This window comes from Topomyia yanbarensis, chromosome 3 (assembly GCF_030247195.1).
Source record: "Topomyia yanbarensis strain Yona2022 chromosome 3, ASM3024719v1, whole genome shotgun sequence".
NCBI classification, from domain to species: domain Eukaryota; kingdom Metazoa; phylum Arthropoda; class Insecta; order Diptera; family Culicidae; genus Topomyia; species Topomyia yanbarensis.
Window position 1 is genome coordinate 123614325 of NC_080672.1, and position 21999 is coordinate 123636323.

Below are 21999 nucleotides of genomic sequence, written 5' to 3' on the forward strand. Positions count from 1 at the left end.
ATCGAAAACTACTGAAAATTTATAGAAAAGGATAACACCAGTCAGAAGTCCGCCAAAGTAAACATACTTTGTCAAAATTACATAACCGTACATCAATAGCAGCACGAGAAATAAACAAAAGATAATTTCGTGCTCTTCTCATGTCATTATCGTGGCTCGTGCAATAAGGATTTTCAGCTCTTATAAATGCAATTTGTATTATTATATCAGTACATTCCAGTTCTATTTACACCTTTGTTCATTATTCTGTCGCACTATATATGAAAAATTTACTAAATAATTCACTTTTTGCTAAATTTGTATCTCTGCTCCATCGGGGGCAAGATGCCCTCTTCTTTGATTTGGCTGATTTTTTAATCGAAAACAAAAAAAATGTTTTGAAAACCTACTAATTGCATAACCTAAGGCTATTTAATGGCACACTTTTGTGAAATCTCGTTAGAAAACAAAACTACTTGCTTGTTCACCGAGCATTCTGCCTCGTTGTTGCGGTGCATTCTTCCCCGTTGTTGTAGTGCATTTTACTCCCGAACAGGTGCGTTTTGCCCCGCTTATTTTTTAAAAGGCAATTTTTAATGATTTTGAAAAATCGAATATTTTTCATGTTCTTGATTATTTTGCAAATCATTATGACTGTGATTACAGAGGAAAATGTTGGCAAAACGATATCATTAATTAAATTCTCCTGATTGGTGTTCTATAGCTGAGTTATGATCATATTTCCTTAGGGGGTGCGTTTTACCCCATCTTCCCCTATATAGCTGGCTATTGTTCAATCCTCACTACGCGAACAAAAGGCTGAGGAATGCGGCCTAACGATTAACACACGCACAAAAGAAGAAAAAAATCCAAAACCTCGAGAGGTAGAGAATGTGCAAGATAACCTTGAACGGGGATTAGTACGATTCTTTATCTCACACTGACGGACTGGAAAAAAACACTTGCTTCTCGATAGACCGCTCGTAAACGAATGAACTAGCACCTTCTTGGTACCAGTTAGATGCTAAATCTAGACTAGTACCAAGATTGGCACTAGTTAGACGCTTAATCCAAACGTCTTGCATGAACATAAACGACTGGCTTGTCCCGAGTGATGTCTCGGAAGTCAAGCACAGAAGTTCGGGCTTTGCTGATGCGAAAAGTGTAATCCGAAACAGTCTTTTGGTTTAAGTACCAAACGCCTGGAATCTAACATCTACCTGGTACCAAGAAGGTGCTAGTTACTGCTGAGGAGAATCCGAAACGCTAAACACTAACTAAGTTAGGTATTGTACCCTTTCGCACTAAAACTGGTTCATTCCAAAAAATTTTTGCTTTTTGCACAATTGTGATGATTCTACTATCACATTTACAAAACAATACCGATATTAAATAGCGCAAAAAATTATGAAACAATATTAAACATATACACTAGAGGTGTATCAATTTGAAATTGTGTCACTGTATGTTGCAGACTTTTGTTACTCACTGTATCTTCCTGCAGAGAATTTTAGTATCAGCTGTTCAGTCAAATTAAAACGCTGTTTATTAGTACTTTTTAGAAAGATTGTCGGTTCTCACGGTGAAGAGGGATAAGTCTGTCTTTACCAGGAGGCTTGTTGGTAGACTTGAGTGATTCGTAGTTATGCTGCCCAAGCTCGGCTCCTGCCAGCAGAAGACAAAAGATTAGCCCGTAAGTTTTTAAGCTTGTTTCTTCTGGTTTTCCGATCTATATATTTCAAATCCTTGGAAAATGTGTGCACAAGTTGAAGTAAAAATTTGATCTATTTGGCTGTATAGAGCGTACGTTGAAGTCAACATAAAAACACACTTTTCTGGATTTCTCAGCATGTTGGATCCATCCACAAACCACGTAGACCGAAATTTGAGACTTTTAACTCTGAATAGTAGGGTGATGAACCTATTTTCGCCGTGCTACCCATTTGAAGCCGTCGGTTAGAGCACCGTCTTCCATCTTTGCTCAACGCATTGAGTGAAATGATAAAGCAACAATAGGGCATCTCTATTCTAGCTTTCGTTGCACTTAAGGGGTTACATATGTTGCGGTTGACCAAAAAATCGACCAAGAATTTTTTTATTCTTCTATCCTAAAGTTGAGATTCTTAAGAATTTTATCTCAAATTTTTGTGGAGATCGGAGTAGTAGACACAAAGTTATAGCGTTTTGCTCCCTTATGGAGATGTGGCTTATACTTGAAAATTTAAACGCGATTATCTCGAAATAATGTTTTCCAAAAACGTCTTTGCGGTGAATACGATTGCCGAAAAAGTTTTCAATCGCCCTTAAAACTTTTTTTTTGGCTTGTTCGTAATTGAACTGCCGTGTCCTTGAACGATTCCTTTTTTTCGTAAAAAATTTTCATATTAATGTTATGAATTTTTTAATAATTTTTTTCAGATGAAAATAGTGATTTTTTTGGAAAAATCGTCCACGTTTTCAAAAAGAAGATAATTATTTTTTTTCAATCGTTCAAGGACACCACACGTACATATACTAATGATTTTTTTTAATTTGATGGTTTCAGTTGAGCTGTTGGACTGGAATCGTAGTCACGGCAATCCTCTTGGAAAAAAAGCGTTTTATTTTTTATGTTCTCAAGTGGAATTTGCGAATTTGACATTGTCCTACGCTAGACGTATACGTATTTCATAAATATTTATTTCATTTCATAAAAATATGGCTACATACCTTTATAAAAATTCAAACTTTTCGCTTTTTTCCCGCATCTCAAAATATATAACCCCTTAAACACGAGCATTTCATTGTTTTCAGGGCATTTGTGTTATTATTTTGCTTCTTAACAACAAAGCAAAGATGTTGATGCCAATTTGTACGCATGACATTGACTGTAGGCCGAGTAATTAATGAATTAGTGAGACACCCTCCCTTATATGGGTAAAATAGGCACTTTGCCTTAGAACCGGTTTGCACAGAGTTGTACCGGGTCAACGCGTAAAATTCAACGGGCGTTTAAATCAGTGTAAATCGTTGCAAGAGAAATTTCAAACTAATTAACTCGAGTAAACACATTGTTGTAGAAATTTAATTACACTACTGCTTGATTCACCGAAATTAACAGAAAAATAATTTTAAAAAATCGATCCACTTATTGTTAAAAATTGGACTTTTTCTTGTTAATATTTTAATGCTTAACTTTTATCATTTTACCAAATTTCAATGGTTCATGCATTTAATGGCCCATGCATGTCTGCTAACTAGTGGTGTCTCAGGTGACAATTCACGACTGCAGGATTTCCAGTCGAAATCTTTTTCGAAGAGACATTTTGGAAGATCGTCTTTAGAACTGTTTATTTTGTGTTATTCCTAGATTTTTCCACGATATCAAAAATATATCTAAATATATGCAGAAACAATGTTTCGCGTTGTTATATTGTCCAAAAAATTACGTAGGTTCTGGGTTGAGTGGTTGCCGAAAGAGCAGTTACCTTAATAGTGTACTACCTTTGAAGTGTTTACATAAATATATCCAGCTGAATCGACTAGTATGTTGAACACAACTCTCTGTAAATCTTATTTACAATTAGTAATACGAGAATAACAAAAAATCAAAGTCTACGTAGACTTTTGCAAAAAATCCACCCTCTCCCTCGTAGAGAAACATAGACTTTTGCTAGACGTCCCCCTATGAATCTACGTGGTTCATGAACAGCCCTTTACTAATAGCAAGACTGTGCCGCTTAATCCGAGACGTCTGATCACTACTCAGAGTTATCACATCGTACAGTAGTTAAGTTCTTGTAACCCATTTCTGTTTTTCTATGTGTAATTTACAACGGTGCTAAATGAACTCATCTTGAAACACCAAAAATCGGTGAGAATTTGTTCCAATACTACCTGAAAAGACGGGTAACGTTCATATATTACAATTACTTTTGGCCAACCCTAATGGGAAAGTTCGTTGTAACTAAAACCACGAAGTAGCAGTCCAGAAAACATAACCCTCCATCAACCACAACTGGCATGGTGCAACCAGTCGTAGTTTTATGTCTAGCATTCTATTCACTTTCAACAGCCGTCAGTGGGTCGTAGCAACGCCTATCCACTTTGGGTGATATTCCAGCTAAGAGAGAGAGAGAGAGAGTGGAATGTGATGCAAGCTGCGTGCTTCTCATATGAATTAGCTCACTCTAGTTGAAGGATAACTCAACGGTGCTGATTCGCTGGTTTAGAGGGGTAACAACGGTAATGTTTATTGTGTTATATTTACAGCGGAATGGTTTACCACCCGGAGACGGTGAGTTGTGATAAAGACACAATGTAATCGATCAATGTTATGATAACACTGCACCATCTCCTATTCCAACTTTAGATATAAATAACATGGATGATCACAATAACAGGTTCCTATTTTACGAATCAGTGGTTCTAGTTTTTGATGGTAACGGTTTTCAAGTGCACCAAAAGGCCCCTATTAGTAAAAGTGGAAACACTAAAATGTCGACCGATGATATGTTCATTCGCATATGTGAGTGCTATTGGACGTAATATATGTAGGCGTTGTGACAATACGAACCACGTCACACCAGAAGGCACAGGCTCCAAGTGCAATGCTGGGATCACGTAGAGTTCTTGTGCGTGAAGTGATAATAAATCTCCGGCACGTTTGCACTTACTTTGGCTCAGACCAGTATCAGCTTCGGTGCGATAAAGGGATGCTTTTCTTGTGGAGAATTGAATTTAGGCACAATTTTCACGGACATGACAAATTTGGACCGAAAATTATAGAAAATTGAATACACTTATCATCAATATTCAATGGCGCTACCAAAAATGTCAAACGAAACAACCTCGCATTATTATGCAAGATTAAATTATAATAACGCTCGTTTTTAAGAGAAAAGAACTTTTGGTTTTTTCTCGTTTCAAGGTCTAAGACATCCATGCAACATTTTTTTTCAACCTCCGGAATACTAGCACTAAACCTATTTCTCAGATTGAAAACATACCCATATTAAATTGGCATAACTTTCCTTATCTAGAAAATGTCGGTATACCGTAGGGAGATATTTGCAGCTACTGATCTTGTATCAGCATTTTTGGCAATTGGTGGAATTAATTAATTTGGCCTGAGGCGAGCCATCCCATGGTTGCGACAAAATATATTAGGGTTCACTGCTAATACTGCAGTAATCCCGAAGCTCAGAAATGCCATGTATCACAAGTGATAGATTAGTCCTTCATTGGGGGGTGGTGGTGTTCGCTACCGAATATATCAGGAGTTCAAATGTTTGCCCATTTCTTCGGCATAGTGTTGAATAGTAGCTGTACGTTCCTTTCAAAAGAATACTTAGCAACATTAGCCCTGTTTATCATAAATCATTCTTTCTTGTTGGTGAGGACGATGTCGTACAAAAGCTCTGGTTCGTAAATTATATCAACTTTTCACATGGAACAGAATAAAAAACCCTCGTGCACCAAAAAACACGAAAATGAAAGCTTATGAAGTCGATAAAATTCTCCAAAGCTATCATAGCCAAAGGTTAGGTATTTAACACCAACATATTTTTTACTGTTTTGATCATACATATCAAACATCGTACATGGAATTATTGATGAGCAAGTTGTTATGAAGTAAGTTGTAAGTAGCAACATAAACTAAAGGTTGCAAGGTTTTGGTGTAGTGATTCTCAGTCAGAAGCACAGATTGAATGATTCAGAAAACAATATCTAGGGCTGTTACTTACTATAATTTCATAATCTTTTAACTATTATCGAAACTAGATTTATAACACAGCTTACTGCGAAAATTGGTTTCTGTTATAACTTTGTTTTTCAAGAATCATTTAATCAAGATTTATTAGAATTTATGGCTTCATCCTAAATGCATGATTAATCGAATTTGTTGAATGATGCGCAATATCAGATTTAAGATGTTCGTGAACATATTTACACTTAGAAACTATTAAAGAGTTGTGTGCAATACACGACCTCGGTCACATTGAAAATGCAGCATGTCTTGCGAACACTATGTGCGAATTTTATATTTCTAGACTATTAATAATTTTCAGATTCTCTGAAATATTTGCATAAAATGTACTGCGCAATGAAACAAATGAATGAAAACAGTTCAACAATGATTTCATTTAACTGATTTTCTATTAGCAACTATACAATGTTGATACAATTTACGAATGTTGATATAATTTGCAAAAATAGTTGTTCATCAGTAAACGCACAGAATTGATTACTAACAAGTGCCAAGTAAAATCTAGTTACTAGAAGGATTTTTTATAATTCAGCTAGATTTGGTATGCTATTACAACAGCCAACATGCAAACTGAAAAAAAATATCGACAAAACGAGTGAAATTTGTATTCAGCGCGAATTTGATAAAATTGATAATAAATGACAATTCAAAATCTGAAAAATGCAATTTTAAATTTTAAGATAGGACTCGTGTTTAAGTAATAAGACTACCAAATTTAAAATGATTTGTTTCCCTATTTTTAAACACTTCACTGAAAGCCATTCGATGAAGAAAATAACAAAACAAATTTTTGTTTTTCTAATTAGTTGATTTCAACAGAAAAATGAATAACGTAACTAAATTTTCTCTTAATTTTGAGAGATTCTCAAATAATAGTTATTGAAAATTATTATTGATTTTGATTCAAGACGCACATCATACGAAATGACAGCAAGTAGCTAAGATGCACACCTTACTGAAATACATCAAGGTAGCGACAGCAACTATGTTCATACACGCTGGGCATAACGGTTAAGCACGTAGGTAGTTGTCTCAGCTTGGAAAGCTTGTTTTATCCTGGACGCAACTACCTGAACCAGTACACAAAAAAAAAACAGAAATTCAACTGACCTCATTTTGGTTTTACCTAGTTTTTCTTTAAAAACATTTCAATAAAGGGATGATTTTTATTGACATTTTTTTCAATACATGTGCACTGAAAATTGAAAGTATTGTCGAAAATTGTCAAAATCATTCTATTTCGGATGTAGTCGATTATATAGTAACATTTCAATTAATAACCAATGTAATATGTAATATGATAATTATTTTTCATCGTTTGAGATTCCAAACTAGATGTGGAATAAGTATGAAGTTTTTTTTGTAGTGCTGGATAGTGTTTGTGACTAAATAGAAACAAATATACCTTTATTCTAAAATTCAAATCAATCAATTTCCAACAATCCTTAAATACCTTTGGCTATTTCGTCTCATTTAAGATTGCAGTTTATAAAAAGATAACATTATGAGAAACATAACTCTGTATTATATTTACGTGTGAATTACTGAAATACGGAATTTTTCAACAATTTAATTCCATACCTTTCATCCGTCGGTCGGTGAAACAAAACGTTTGAAATATCCTATGTTGTATTTTACGATGAAGCAGTTTAATTCAACAATGAGATTAGTTGAATTCTAGTCGTTTGTGTCTTGGCTGAAAAGGTAGTGTAACGGCATATGTAATTGTGTCTGGACTAAAACAAGCGTTAGAAGCTGAGACAAGCGTTTCAAGCTTTAGCTCATGTAGTTTTTCAAGTTTTGTGCTTTAGCTTTTTAAGTTTTGTGCTAGGATGAAACGTTCGTGTCCAGACTGAAACTGACAGCATCAAACCAACAACGTTGGATTATTGTTTTCAACAAAAATTTAGTTCGCCCAAATATTAACTAGACGAAACCAAAAACTCAACTAATTTTTTAGTTGAAATTGTGATGAATCGGTTTTCCGTGTTGGAAAATCGTTTCTGATATTTCGAACGCGTTTAGTTCGAGAATAAAAACTACAAGAAGCAGCCCTATGGGGTTGCACGAACTGTAGACGTAGGACTATACTACTTAATGTAAAATATTTATTTTCTTAGTACTTAGTGTGTGGGAAAAAACACCCGGACCGGTGAAGAAAAATCAAATTTTAGACAATATAATCACATCTCATGTATAGAACAAGCTTTCTAGTTGCTCTCAAACAGATCCTAAAAGATTAAACACCCATGGATAACCCCAAGTTTGTAGATGTGTTTCGATGCCACAGGATTGTAAAATGGTTAATATTACGTCATGAAAATTCAATTCTTCCGTGACAATTTTTTTGTCTGCAAAATGCCCTGTGTGTATGCAAAGCTCATGATTTGTTGGGATATTAGCATTGATCGGAAAATGCTTTCCAATGCTGCGCATTGCATACATACACGACATTTTGCAGGTCACCAGAAGCTGTTCATTTTACCACCGCCACATGTTCATTTTACCCACTCGCTATAAACATGTCTCATTTTTGGACATGTTTAGAAATCAAGAATCATGTTTGAAAAAATGTGTTTATGACGAAGTATTTTTACCAGATATGTACAAAACATGTCTAACAAGAAACATAAGGTAATTGTAATATCTCATTCACTTATTAGTTAGAAAATAATGACTTTGCTTAACGTGTTCATTTTACCGCCAGTTCCCCTACCTACCAACACATTCGCCCCAAACATTGAACCCAAGCGTACAATGCAAAATGAGTCAACGCTGATGATGATGGGTAGAGCGAAGGAGACAACTAGTACCACCACGACACTATTAGCGCATTTCATCAAAATTCCACGCGGCCTTTCCCGATTGAAAGGAACGGCCGCGCTTAGCCCATCTGTCATAATATCGTGTTTTGCATAGCGAAGGGCTGAATGATAACACATTTTGTTCCAAAAAACAGCCCTGCGTTATGCAACACTTTGTGCAGGTTGATTATACCAGTTGCAAGTTGGGCCAAATTCACCAAGTTCCGTAAAATTCCTTTTAAATTACAGAATTGATAAAATTGCTTAAATGAGCTGAACTAATTAATCAAATCCTGTTTTAAAAACTGTCCTTGCGTTTAAACCAAAATGGGAAGCTTATTACTACCACTACATTACTTAATTTCAAGCGCAAATAGCAAATACATGTGCTAGTTAAACCAAAAAATTACTGGCAACATTACAGAGGCATTTAGGAAGCAGTTGGGGCGGTCGCCTGTTGGACGACACAGGGTAGCGTCCCTCCACAGCCAGTGTAACGGTCTTCTAGCTCAGCTACACTGGCTGTAAAAAACACAGCGCAGTGATCTGCTTCGCCAGCCGTTCAACAGGGAACTGAGCGTGTCTGGCCAAGTCCGTTCTTTAAATAGTCGATGATGACGTCATTCATAGAAGCGTTGCGCGCTAGGTACACCAATCCGTCGTACAGGGCTTGGGAAGCGCTATCTTCTGTGTGTTAATGCGCGATATTTTGACAAGGTTGTATATTATTTAATTTTTGCTATGATATCAAAAATCTTTGGGTTTATCTATTGGAATCTATTCTTAGAAGTATTTCAGGGCGATTTGCGCAAAAAATTGAAAATTTATCGTGATATGGCTGAATTATATGCGTTTAAAATTGGATCACTTTTCGTTACATACCATTTTTGTAGAATTTGCAGAGTGCACTCCCATATCGAAAACAAAGACGTAGTCCTACGTCAAAACATTGTATGCAGCAGACGCATGGTATTTTATTTTCTACAATGTATCATGCGTTTGCATCAGAACTGCCAAATTTGAGTCAATTTATGAACACAGCATCCGCCGTAAAGCGACGCGACCAGTCTGAGTTTGCGAATCATTTTCGAATCTGTCGGAGCTGTCCTTTCTACTGGTTAGTGGATTTCAATTTCCGAATGGACTTACCTGAAAAAATGGAGTCAGCGAGATGAACATCCACAGCAGTAAGTTGGCAGCTGTGAAACTAAACACACCAATTGGGCAGGTATTTATATCCTGGAAAAGATGAGCGATGCTGGAGAATGTGTAGCTAATATTCAGCAGCGTCAGACACGCTACGGGAGCTGCAATTTTTCCATTCAAGTGGTGTAATAGTTTGCGGAACTCGCAAATTTCCTGTGGCCGTCATGATGCGGGAGCCGAAGAATGCGCGGGTTGCAGTAGATATAAATCGTGGGAATGGAAAAAGTTAAAAAATTAGGTCAGATAATTTTATACAAAACTAATTGTAATGAAACACGTGTGCTAGGAGGAAAATTATAAACATGGTGGGGCCATGAACATGAGGTACGGGGAATTTTTGACCCTTAAAAGCGCAAATATAATTTTTTTCGGCCTCGTAAAAATTTTCTCAGCTTTGCTCTGTTACTACGATCATTTTGAGATGTTTTTTTCGGAATGTTGTTTTTATAACAACTTTGTGCGTTTAAGGGTTAAATATCTGACAAAATGTTATTTGAGCAGGAATAGGAGTTTGTCCTTTCCGACGGACTATCATGTAGCAGGCATGAAAAATAAAAACATCAAGAAAGTTAAACTAATTCGTTTCGAGCTCATCTCATCAGAATCCGACACTAACCCTTAAAACACCGGGAGGACTTTCTTGCATATTTTTGGTTATATCTTTTGATACATATTTAGGGAAACAGTTGCACTATCAAATGAATATGGAGAAATAGGGCTGCACGTGGCCAATCCGTAGAAATTGCCGGAAATGTACTGTAAACCTTGTATTTTCAAAAGAAAACTATATCTGATTTTGATGTTCATGAATGAAAACGGGTGAAAACTTTATTTTTTCTTTTGAAATCATACAGGAATACTTCAATTGCTTTAGCACACATTACCGCTTACCTTGCTGGATATTAGGTTACCAGAAACTCAGGAGTTCAGTTCCGGAGGACCAGTTCAGATTTAGAGACCATTCCTATCATGCGACACATCAAATCACATTTTCTCGACAAAATAAGACTGGTGGAAGACCAAAGAGACCATTTTGGACACGCATGGCCAGTTCAACATCAGTTCCGGAACACCGGTATCCGGTTCCGGAGGACCAGTTCAGATTTAGAGACTATTCCTATCATGCGACACATCAGATTACATTTTCTCGACAAGATAAGACTGATGGAAGAGCATAGAGACCATTTTGGGCAAACATGGCCATTTCAACATCAGTTCCGGAACACCAGTGTCCATTTCGGACACACATGGCCATTACAACATCATTTCCGGAACACCGGTGTCTGGTTTCGAAGAATAAGCTCAGTTCAGTTCCATCATGCGACACGTCAAATCATTCTTTCTCGATGAAATAAGATTTATGGAAGAGTATTAACATGTAATTTTGATCACATTTGGCCGTTTCAACACCAGTTCCGGAGCTCCGGTGTCCGCTTCCAGCGGACCAATCCCGACTTACAGGTCATTCCCATCATACAGCAAATCACACTTCCTCGACGAAATATGACTGATGGAAAAGCAAAGATTCCATTTTTGATACATATGGCCATTTCAGCATTCATCCCGGAACTCCAGTGTCCAGTTTTGGAGTGTCAATTCTGATTTAGAGGTCATTTCTATCATGCGGTACTTCAAATCAAACTTTGCTCTTTCATCAATCTTCTTTTGTAGAGAAATTGTGATTTGACGTATCGCATGATAGAAATGACCTCTTTATCAGCAGTGGTCCTTCGGAACTGGACACCGGACTTCCGGAACTAATGTTGAAATAGTCATATGTGTCCAAAATGCTCACCTTCCTCTTCTGTCAAACTTATTTCGTCGAGGAAGTGTGGTTTGATATGTTGCATGATGGCAATGACTTCAAAATAGAAATTGGTCCTCCGAAACCAAACGCCAGAGTTCTGGAACTGATGTTGAAATGGCCATATGTGTCCAAAATTACATCTTTGTTCTTCCGTCAGATTGACTTAATCTAGAAAGTGTCGCATGATGAAAATCTTAACTGATCCTCCGGAGACGGACACCGGTGTTTCGGAACTGATGTTGAAATGACCATGTCTGCCCAAAATGTTCCCTATGCTCTTCCGTCAGTCCCGCCACCGGAGTTCCGGAACTAATTTTGAAATTGCCATGTGTGTCCAAAATGGCCTCCTTGCTCTTCCGTCAGTCTTATTTCATCGAAAAAATGTGATTTGACGCGTCACATGATAGAAATGACCTCTAAATCTGAACTGGTCCTCCGGAACCGGACTTCGGAATTTCCGGTAACCTAACATCCGTCAAGGTAAGCGATAATGTGTGCTAAAGCAATTGAGGCATTTCTGTATGATTTCAAGAGTGTACAGTACATTTCCGGCAATCTCTCCACTTGTAGCACTATTTCTCCATATTCATTTGATAGTGCAATTGTTCCCCAAATATAACAGTTCTTTGATTGAAAATTGATTCATATACAATGAATATAAATAATATATATATATATATATATATATATATATATATATATATATATATATATATATATATATATATATATATATATATATATATATATATATATATATATATATATATATATATATATATATATATATATATATATATATATATATATATATATATATATATATATATATATATATATATATATATATATATATATATATATATTAGACCTCTCCACATTTTGAAAAAGTTTTGAAATATACTTCGGTCAGCTCAAATTCTTGTTCTGGATGTGAATTTAAGAACTTTCGCCAAAAATGGCTTAATTTGGACATGATTTAGAGGTGTCTCCAATCAAAAATCGTGTTTTTACTATGTTTCTATAGAAAGATCACTTATACTCTGTTTTAATAGGCCCTACATGCCCACATATCATCAAAGGTTGTTCCTTAGACATATCTTAACATGTTTTAACAGGGGAACATAGCTCCAATCGCAATAGAAAATTTGTTAACTGGATTTTCATATAGAAAAGTATACCAAAACCAAGGAAAATTAGTAATATTTTTTCTTGGTTTTGGTATTCTTTTCTATATAAAAATCCAATTAACAAATTTTCTATTGCGATTAGAGCTATGTTCCCCTGTGAAAACATGTTAAGATATGTCTAAGGAACAACCTTTAACGATATGTGGACTTGTAGAGCCTATTAAATCAGAGTGTAAGTGGTCTTCCTATGGAAACATATCAAAAACACGATTTTTGATTGGAGACACCTCTAAATCATGTCCAAATTAAGCCATTTTTGGCGAAAGTTCTTAAATTCACTCCTAGAACAAGAATTTGAGCTGACTGATGTATATTTCAAAACTTTTTCAAAATGTGGAGAGGTCTAATATATATATATATATATATATATATATATATATATATATATATATATATATATATATATATATATATATATATATATATATATATATATATATATATATATATATATATATATATATATATATATATATATATATATATATACATAATAAGATATAACCAAAAATATGTAACAAAGTCGTCCCGGTGTTTTAAGGGCTAACATAGTGATAGGACTAAGCTTGTGCCGGACTGACGCTAGCTCCAAAAAACGAAAACACAATTTGTATTTCTGAGCAAACTCCGTGATGTCCCGCAAGAAAAGGAGTTCTGATTAAGCTGATGAGATTTGATGAACCGAAACTCCTTTTCTTATTGTCTGATGATGAAACAATATAGTTGAATCATATTTGATTGTTTGCATTTAATTTTCAAATGGTTTACAATATCATCTTGATGTCAATGGGAAAGTTACAGGAAATGTTATAGGGCTTTTGGAAAACCTTTTGTTGTTTATGGAGAAACGCGAAAAGCTCATGAAAAGGTAGTAATGAAATAAAATAATTACGTTGTTAAAACAAAATTTAAAATTTTTCGAGGATTACTACATTTCAGAATTTTTTTGTTGAGATCATTTTGATTTAAAATGGCGTTTAGAATTTTATTGAAAGCTTCTTCATGATCCAAGCACACTGAAAAAGTTTCTTTCACGTTTTTGAAAGGTTAACATTACACGAACCAATTGTTTTTGTTGGAGCAAAATTCCAAATATCTTCCAAAATGCGTTTCCAAGTTGCATTTTGGAAGTTTTTTGTTAAATGCGTTTTGATTTAAAATGATACTTAGAATTATATTTTGTAATAAAATTACAGTTTAGTATGTCAATTAATATGAAATTCAAAAACATGTATAAAGTTGCTAGAAATTTTTTTACCGATAAGTTCGCCTTTATGGAACCACATTCAAAAATTTTGTTTTCTCTACAGGATTTGTTGACAAAATATAAAAAATAGGTTTTTGCAATCTAAATGTTTAACATAAATTTTTATTTTTGTGAAAACTGGCACAACATTTTTTGAGTGTATATTTTTTTCGTACAGATGTATTCATTCCCTGTAACTCGTTCTCAGATAGTTTTACTGTATAAAATACAGTCATAGAGCAAAAAAAATTGAAATTGTTGCACGTAGAAACGTCCACGTCCTTTTATTTGTTATTTATTATATGTGGTCAAATTGAAGGCAGAAGGAATCATCTATTACAATTTTGAGCAAAAGTCAACGCTATATTCTCTGTATGGTGCATTTTTGCTCGATTATCTCTCTCAGAGCCAGCATAGAAAAAGAATTCAATTTGCAACAAAAGTCTACTTTAAACCGAATACATATACCTTAATGAATGCACTGCACCGAATGAATACATGACGAGGGAAACAAAAGGAAAATTCCATTCAGAATTTCGTTCCTTTTTAAAACACACCTGGGGCTGATTATTTTTCAGATCTCTTTATAACTACTAAACCAGTAAGTGCAAAAGGTAAGGAAAAAATATGACGCATTTAACGATGGTGACATTGACCCGAACGACAAGCGAAATGTAAATTACCCCTAAAATTGTTTTCGGCAATCGACTAATTTGTTGACATTAAAGATGACATGAAAACACCGGTATTGTATTTTGTTCGTATACCTGTTGAATTTCGCTATTATAAAAATCCCGTTTGACATAAATGGCTCATGGTTTTGTGATAACATATGCCAAACTTAATTCAAATTTTCAATACCTCTAAGAAAATTGAACACATTATTTCAATTTTCTTTGGTCGGTGTTTTAAAGCTCAATCCAGCACAATTGAACAATTCTCTAAATGAAGTATAATTACATAACATATTCTATTGCTCCTATTGCCCTTCCGCAACGAGATGTAGTACCAAAGCATTGTTGTACACTGACCATTGTAATAGAATAGTAGGTACTAGAAATTCACCACTCGCTGACTGCCTCTACATGACGCGGATATTGTTATTCCCGGGGCAAGCCGGTAAAGCTAACTCGCACCGAAGCACGTCGTCGTTTTCGTGTTTGGCTGCATTTTACGTTGAACACGGTGAATGAGAAGCTGCTGATTTATTTATTCAATAGATTAGGGCGGTGATTATGTGGCAAATAGCCATAATTGAAAGCCCCATTAGAAAGGACAGGGTGCGTAAATTAACGCAACGATTTCTGTTGCCATTATTGTAGTTCGTCCGTTCGACTGATCTGCGGCACGAATACAATGGAAAGCGAATGTGTTTGGTAAAAAGCAGTGCATCCCCTTTAGGAAGAGTTCGGAGGATGTTGGACGGAACTCATCCAAGCGTGCAACTCGTTTCTTTGAGCCTTTTCCGAACATTGGATTGTAGAACCTTTGCGATTGCATGTGTTTTATAACAATGGCGACTATTCGACACATCATATTTTATTTAAACGGATGAGGTATTAGCGTGGTGGCATAGACCTGACATCGTACTATCTACGTTATAGTTGGGTTTTGTCATTTGTGACTGTGCGTAGTAAGTACATACCTATAATCAAGTTTCAGGTTGCGTCCCTGTCGCAACCTCCATGTCGATTTAAATTCAAATTGTACTTCCGTTATGACAACTATTTTAAACGGAAGAACTTTTACTTTCGCCAGAAATCGAATCTTATAGTCGGTTATTCAATTCTCTGTACTAACAGTATGAAACTAGTAAATATGATGGTGTTTTGATAATAATAAATTGCTGAGGGCCGCAAGCTTGTCAAATGGCTTCTTACGAATATGTTTGTATGACATGAGACACATTCATATGATAGGTTGAGTGATATTTTGTACTAGACTAATTTAGATTATTGTAAGAGTCCTAATCAGCAATATTTTTTTTCGCGAACAGCAGTTGCGATCAGTGGTGCAAATTTTCATTTTCAAATGCCAACTTTCAGTTCAATCAAACCCAACCATGATTCAAATTCAAAGCTTCCCTCAATCATTCAGTTTCAAGTTGGCGGGATTTTCATAACTGAATCGTACGTCTTCATTTCAAATTGATGCTTTTGCTGTCATCTGCTCTGTAGAGGCCAGTTTAGGTTATATGTCGTCATGTTTTGCGTTTTCAAGCTTACATGGACCGTAAGAACTATGTTCAGAGTAGTTTTGCTTGAAAAACCTAGTCAATACCCAGTAAAGAGATATTCACAGGGTCAATGAAATTGAAAATGAATGGAAAATGATTGAGCAGGTCGGCTGTTTGAATGAATAATGGAAACGAACAACTGCGAATTGAACATAGTAGGGCATGATTTGAGGATTTTTTCTCCTTCAAGTTCAAAACAAAATGTTGAAAATTTGCAGCTCTGGTTGCGATCTAATGGTATTGTAATAATGAATGGTTCGCTACGAAAATTGTGTAATTTGAATATTGTCGGATCAATGAATTTATTGTTTTCCAAGTTAAATAAGGGAGATTCCAGTTCAATGCAAAATAATGAGCTAATTCCATTCATGCATGTCATTATAAAAAGTAGGGTAAGGTGGGGCAAATCCGACCGTTGGGTAAACCCGACCCCCCTCTGTTATCGAAAATCAGAAGCACTACGCGAACTAATATCATTGTTGTCGTGTAGAGCATCGAAAATAACCATAATGGTGGTATGACAGCATTTTATTAGTCTACATTGGGATGCTCATACGACAAAAAGTGTGTTTTTACAACTTTTGATTTGACTTTTGTGCATCATTGACTACAGCATATTTCCGATTGTTAAAGTGATTGCATAATTAATGTAATTGGATTTAAATTCTTTGATTTAAGTCCTACAAAGTGCATAGATGAATTTAGTTCAATCTTTTTTATATTTTTTTTTAATTGCATCGTAATGAAAAATGACGCGGTGGGGCAAATCCGACCTCTAAATATTGGGGTAAATCCGACCGCTTTTTTGCTAAGAAAATTTTTATTTATCGAATTGAAATATATTTTTATTGTTATTATTTATTATTTTTATACAAAAAGGTTCATAATTACAAACAAAAGACACAAAAACGTGATGATTATAGTATTCGTCGAGCAATTGCTACGATGCACATGGGAACATCATTACGTGCCACTGCTCGTGATTTTAGGATTCCAAGATTGACATTGAACTCCATTTTCTTCATGTTACAATTCAATAACACAACATTCATTGATTTATCATTGAAAAACCATAAAATTTAAGTAATATCTGCACTAAATCAATCAAAAACATCAGGGGTCGGGTTTACCCCACCATTTTTGAAAACAGCAAAAATGAACATTTTTGTAAAATGCTTGTATCTCAAGATATTCCCAAAATCCAAATAAAATGCTATATACAGAAAGTTACCCAGTATTCTAACCTTTAATTTGGTATATAAAACGACTTGATCCGATGTAAAATGAGCATTTTACAGCCAAAACCATTTACTATGTCGGATTTGCCCCACCTTACCCTATATTCAATTGCTTGCTTGCAATAGGTGGAAACTACTGCTGTGCATTTATTTATATCGGGAAACACCAAACACACCCTTAGTTCTTACCTAGACAATAGATGTTTTATTGCAGATGCGTATCGGGTACTTATTGCTGGTGATATTATTACACAGTTACCATGTTCTTGCGAGCAAGGATGCAAAATTCCTACCTTTTCTGCGGCTGTAGTTTTTCTGCCTACATTCTCATTTCTTTTTCGACGTTGCTGTCGTTCGCTATTGCAGGACGCCCATCGCTGTACGGCAGTCTGTAAGCAAAGCAGTAACATGATAAAAAATACTGCCCTCAGTACAGCCACCAGACGCGAGCGGTACAGCTTCTCTTTCCTAATTTTACACTTTTCAATATTTTTAATCTAATCAATATTTTCAATCACAAACGACGACAATGAATGCTGTTCGTTTACGCCATGACCGGCATCAACGCTTTCGTGTGCGGGCCTCTCTCTTTGACTACGCTGAGAAAATTGTACAAAGCGAGAGAACAAACTTTACTACGCCACACTCTCACCAAGCAGTCGGAGTAGAGCAGCAAAACAAAAATGTATTCTACTCTACGGGAAAATGTACTCGGGTTGGCTACCGTTCTGGCAAGGGCTGTAGTGATGCATCGCTGTAGCGAGCTGTAGGGCAGACTGAGGAGACTTGATCCCCTTTTTTATTTTTCAGTCCAACTCCGTGGAATATTGTTTTATATTGTTTCTACGGATGACTAATAATCATAAAAAAATTACATGGAAATATTATACTGGACATGAGCTATGAGCATTTCTGGAAAACAACAAAAAAATGGAAAATTCTTAGATTAGTGGAAACTCGATCCCTAATTTGGGGACACTTGATTCCTTTATGAAAACGTGTTTAAAAGAGCATGTAGGGTAATAAGCCTATACCCTGTTTCTACTATCATCCTACCCATCTGAAGCCTTTGGTTAGAGCAGCGTCTGCCATCTTTGCTCAACGCATTGACTCAAATGGTATTGCGATAATGGGGGTACTCGATTAGAGATTTTGCTGCGCTCAAACAGAAGATTTTCACCATTCTCAAGACAATTTTGTTATTATATTGGCTCTTAATAAGAGGCGAATGACCTTAACGTTAAAACCTCTATAATCGAAATAAAAAAATGGACCTTAATAACAAATCAAAGAAGCTGAAATAATAAAATTATTGTAGTAATAATGTGGTACCCTTCTTAATAGGGCAAAAACGGGCACATTTCCCCATTCAATTTTATAAATGGATTGTAGTATTGATTAAATTGTTATGATTAGATATTGTTATTTTTGTTACTACATATTACGCATCTCTCACCTGATTTTTTTACGAATTCCCCAAATCTCCGTGCAATTATTTGAAAGCTGTCTTTATTATGGTTGAGGATCGTCAAATGCGGGATGAATGGTTGCTACGTATACTGTAGTAAACAATTACAGTTATGTTTCTTTACGATGAAGCGTTCATTTTTGACATTTTTTTATGACAACAATGACTTCTATTGTTCTGGTGTGAATTTGGTTTTTTTCAGTGGTGTGTATGAAGTATGGCGAAGGGGATCAAATCTCCACGAATTTGAAGGGATCAAGTGAACCCATAGCATCTATTTCAGCCAACTTTAGTAAAAATATAGTTGAACAAAAGAATCAGCTCAATCATAACGTATTCATATAATTGACATTCTCCTGTAATTCTGTATGCAAAAGTAGAGTATGTAGTGGGTGATTTTATCAATTATATAAAAGTTTGAAAATTTGAAAAATAAATCTTCTTCAGTTCTTCTGAGACTTTTTTTAGATCGGTAAAAATTCGGTTACACAAAAGTCCAATTTCTTTTTTCTGTGTTAATGAAATTTATGTTTAGATAAAACTACGCAACTTTATAGTATATTCGATTCTGATCCGCCTTTGAGTTACAATGATGGGATCAAGTCGCCCCGGGGATCAAGTCTCCTCAGTCTCCCCTACGGCTTGTGCAAATGTAAATATACCGAAAAAAATGTAGTTTACCGGTACCTTTGGCATCCCTGCTTGCGAGCATACCAAATACCTTGTTGAACAATTTAGAACGGAATAAACGCTCGAAGCAGAACATCCAAAAACGAACAGCAAAATTGTAATTTTTTGCAAAGCTTTATGCGTTTCTTAGTGCAATAATTAGGCACATTTGCTAAATGTGCATTATAAATTCATAAAAGTTAGCATTGCTGGTATCTAAACAATATTTCTCGAGGTCTTCGGCGCATGAAAATTTTTATCATTGAAAATGTTTTACTCGACTAAATGGGGCTGGGGCAAGGTGTAGGTCGTCAAACGGTGAGATAACATAGTTCTCACTAAAAATGCTAGATCAGCAAAGGGATGCTATGTTCTGTTTGGAGTTTCGATTCAGCTGTAGAAACTTATAGCGAAGCTCGGATTATAGACGGAGCATGTCATCTCTTTGTTTATCTAGTCTCTTTAGTTCTCAAAAGTTTCCTATCTCATGCCACTACGCGAGTCTTAGTCTATTGATGACATTTGGTCCTTAGACCGGCGACGACTGGGTGCTATCAGTCTTCTGCCGACATTAGCAGAATGAGATGGTGCGAACAGATCTAATCAAGAAAACATTACCGTGAAAATAAATAGCTGATCGAAAATCAGCCGCAATAAAACTTTAATCTGCCTAGTATCGATGATCGCGGGTCAATACGTACTGAAAATTCGCCGCAACATGTTATGAATTGTATTTCAAATTTCGTTATTGCTAACAAGCCCGTGCACAGTGGGGCCGGGCCGGCCAAAACCTCCAAAATTTATTGTCGATTTTCACACCTTTTATATTTTTTTTCTAATTGTATATTACCTAAAGCTGTATTCGCCAATTTTTTGAGTCAATCGATTGAAAAATATAAGTGCTACATTTTTTTGAACCGTACAAGGTCTTGAAAATCTGCAAGAATTTGAGTGACAAAAAGTTTTTGTTCATTCTAATTCATCTCGCTTTAATAGGTACTACAACGTTAATTTAACAACACATATAGGCGTTTCTAATAGAAAATCATCTCAGGAATTCAATGGTGTATTTCGACTTGAGAAATAATGAGTATTTAAAAAGTTACCACTAAAATCATTATAACTATGTTGTTTAACGCGGACTTATTTACATTCAGAGTGTCATCTCTTTATCGGTAAAACCGTGTTGAAGGATCTCATCTAGTACAACTGACGTAGAATTTTATCTAGTTTTCAAAAATCATGGTGCCATCTTGCGCAGAAGGTTGATATTTGTACATTTGTAAAATTAGTTTTTTCATGGAGACGCATGGTATTTTTTGATTTCATGAAGTTTTGCATTATTATTCACCGGTGGATTTCGGTTCTGAACACTGCTTGTAAATTCAGGGTTTGGGGCGATTTCCTTGATACAAATATAAGTATGCCTTATCCGTCTTGCAACTATGACTCTTGTTTCTACATTTTTGCAGTTATCTGCAATATAGAAAAATTCAAATAAATGCAAGCCAACGAGGCAAACTAACTGCAACTATTATTATATCTTTCCATAAATCCTATCTCTTTGGTAGGTATTGGTCGTTAGCTTTACTGGTGACCGATGTAAAGTAAACACGTGAGTGTGAGAAGTGTTCTTTTTTACCCGATTTTTAGTTATTGGCCAGTAATGCAACATTTATTTTCAAGTGCAAACTCCCTATTGAATCTATCACAATCAACAATCAAATTCAAAATCTCCCTCAATAATTCGCTTCCAAATTGGTGAGAGTTTCATACAAAAACGCTCACGCCTCCATTTCAAAGCATACACATACAGTGCAAAGTATAGGAAGGAATATGGTAAAAAAGCACAGGATGTTTTCGTACGCAAAACCAAGTCAGTGGACTTGAAAATCAATTGAAAAGTATTGAGCGGCTTAGCTGCCGTATGCATCGTATGAGCAACTGTGAATAGAGCATAGTAGAGCATCTTTTAATAGCTTTGGCGATAACTATAAATAAATAAACCAATAAAAATATGCTATCTTTTATAACTATTCTAAACGCATACGTTTATAAATAAGTAAAAAAAGAGCTATGAAGGGATTATTTTTTCTACGATGGTATTCAGATTGGACTGAAGATCTACAAATAAATTTTAAAAAATTACATCATTTTTTATTCACCAGATTTCGATAAATTGGAACCACCCTATCTAACTCGTTACCAAGGACTACCCAAGGAAATCAAAATGTTTCTGTTCACTTACGAAGTATCTGTTTTGAGAAATTAATAAAATTCACTTTCGCGAAATTTAAAAAAAAAACTTTTAGAACCAGGCTGTCTAATTTTCATTTTAGCGTCCTAATTTAATCAAAATCGAGTTCAGCGCACCAGAATTACCGTTAGATGATATTGTCAGACATTT

The 21999-nt window shown here is 35.3% G+C and overlaps 1 pseudogene; it reads right to left on the reverse strand.

Moving 5' to 3' along the window:
• LOC131690122 (uncharacterized) overlaps nucleotides 1-21999 on the reverse strand; it is a 148733-nt pseudogene that overhangs the window by 14952 nt on the left and 111782 nt on the right.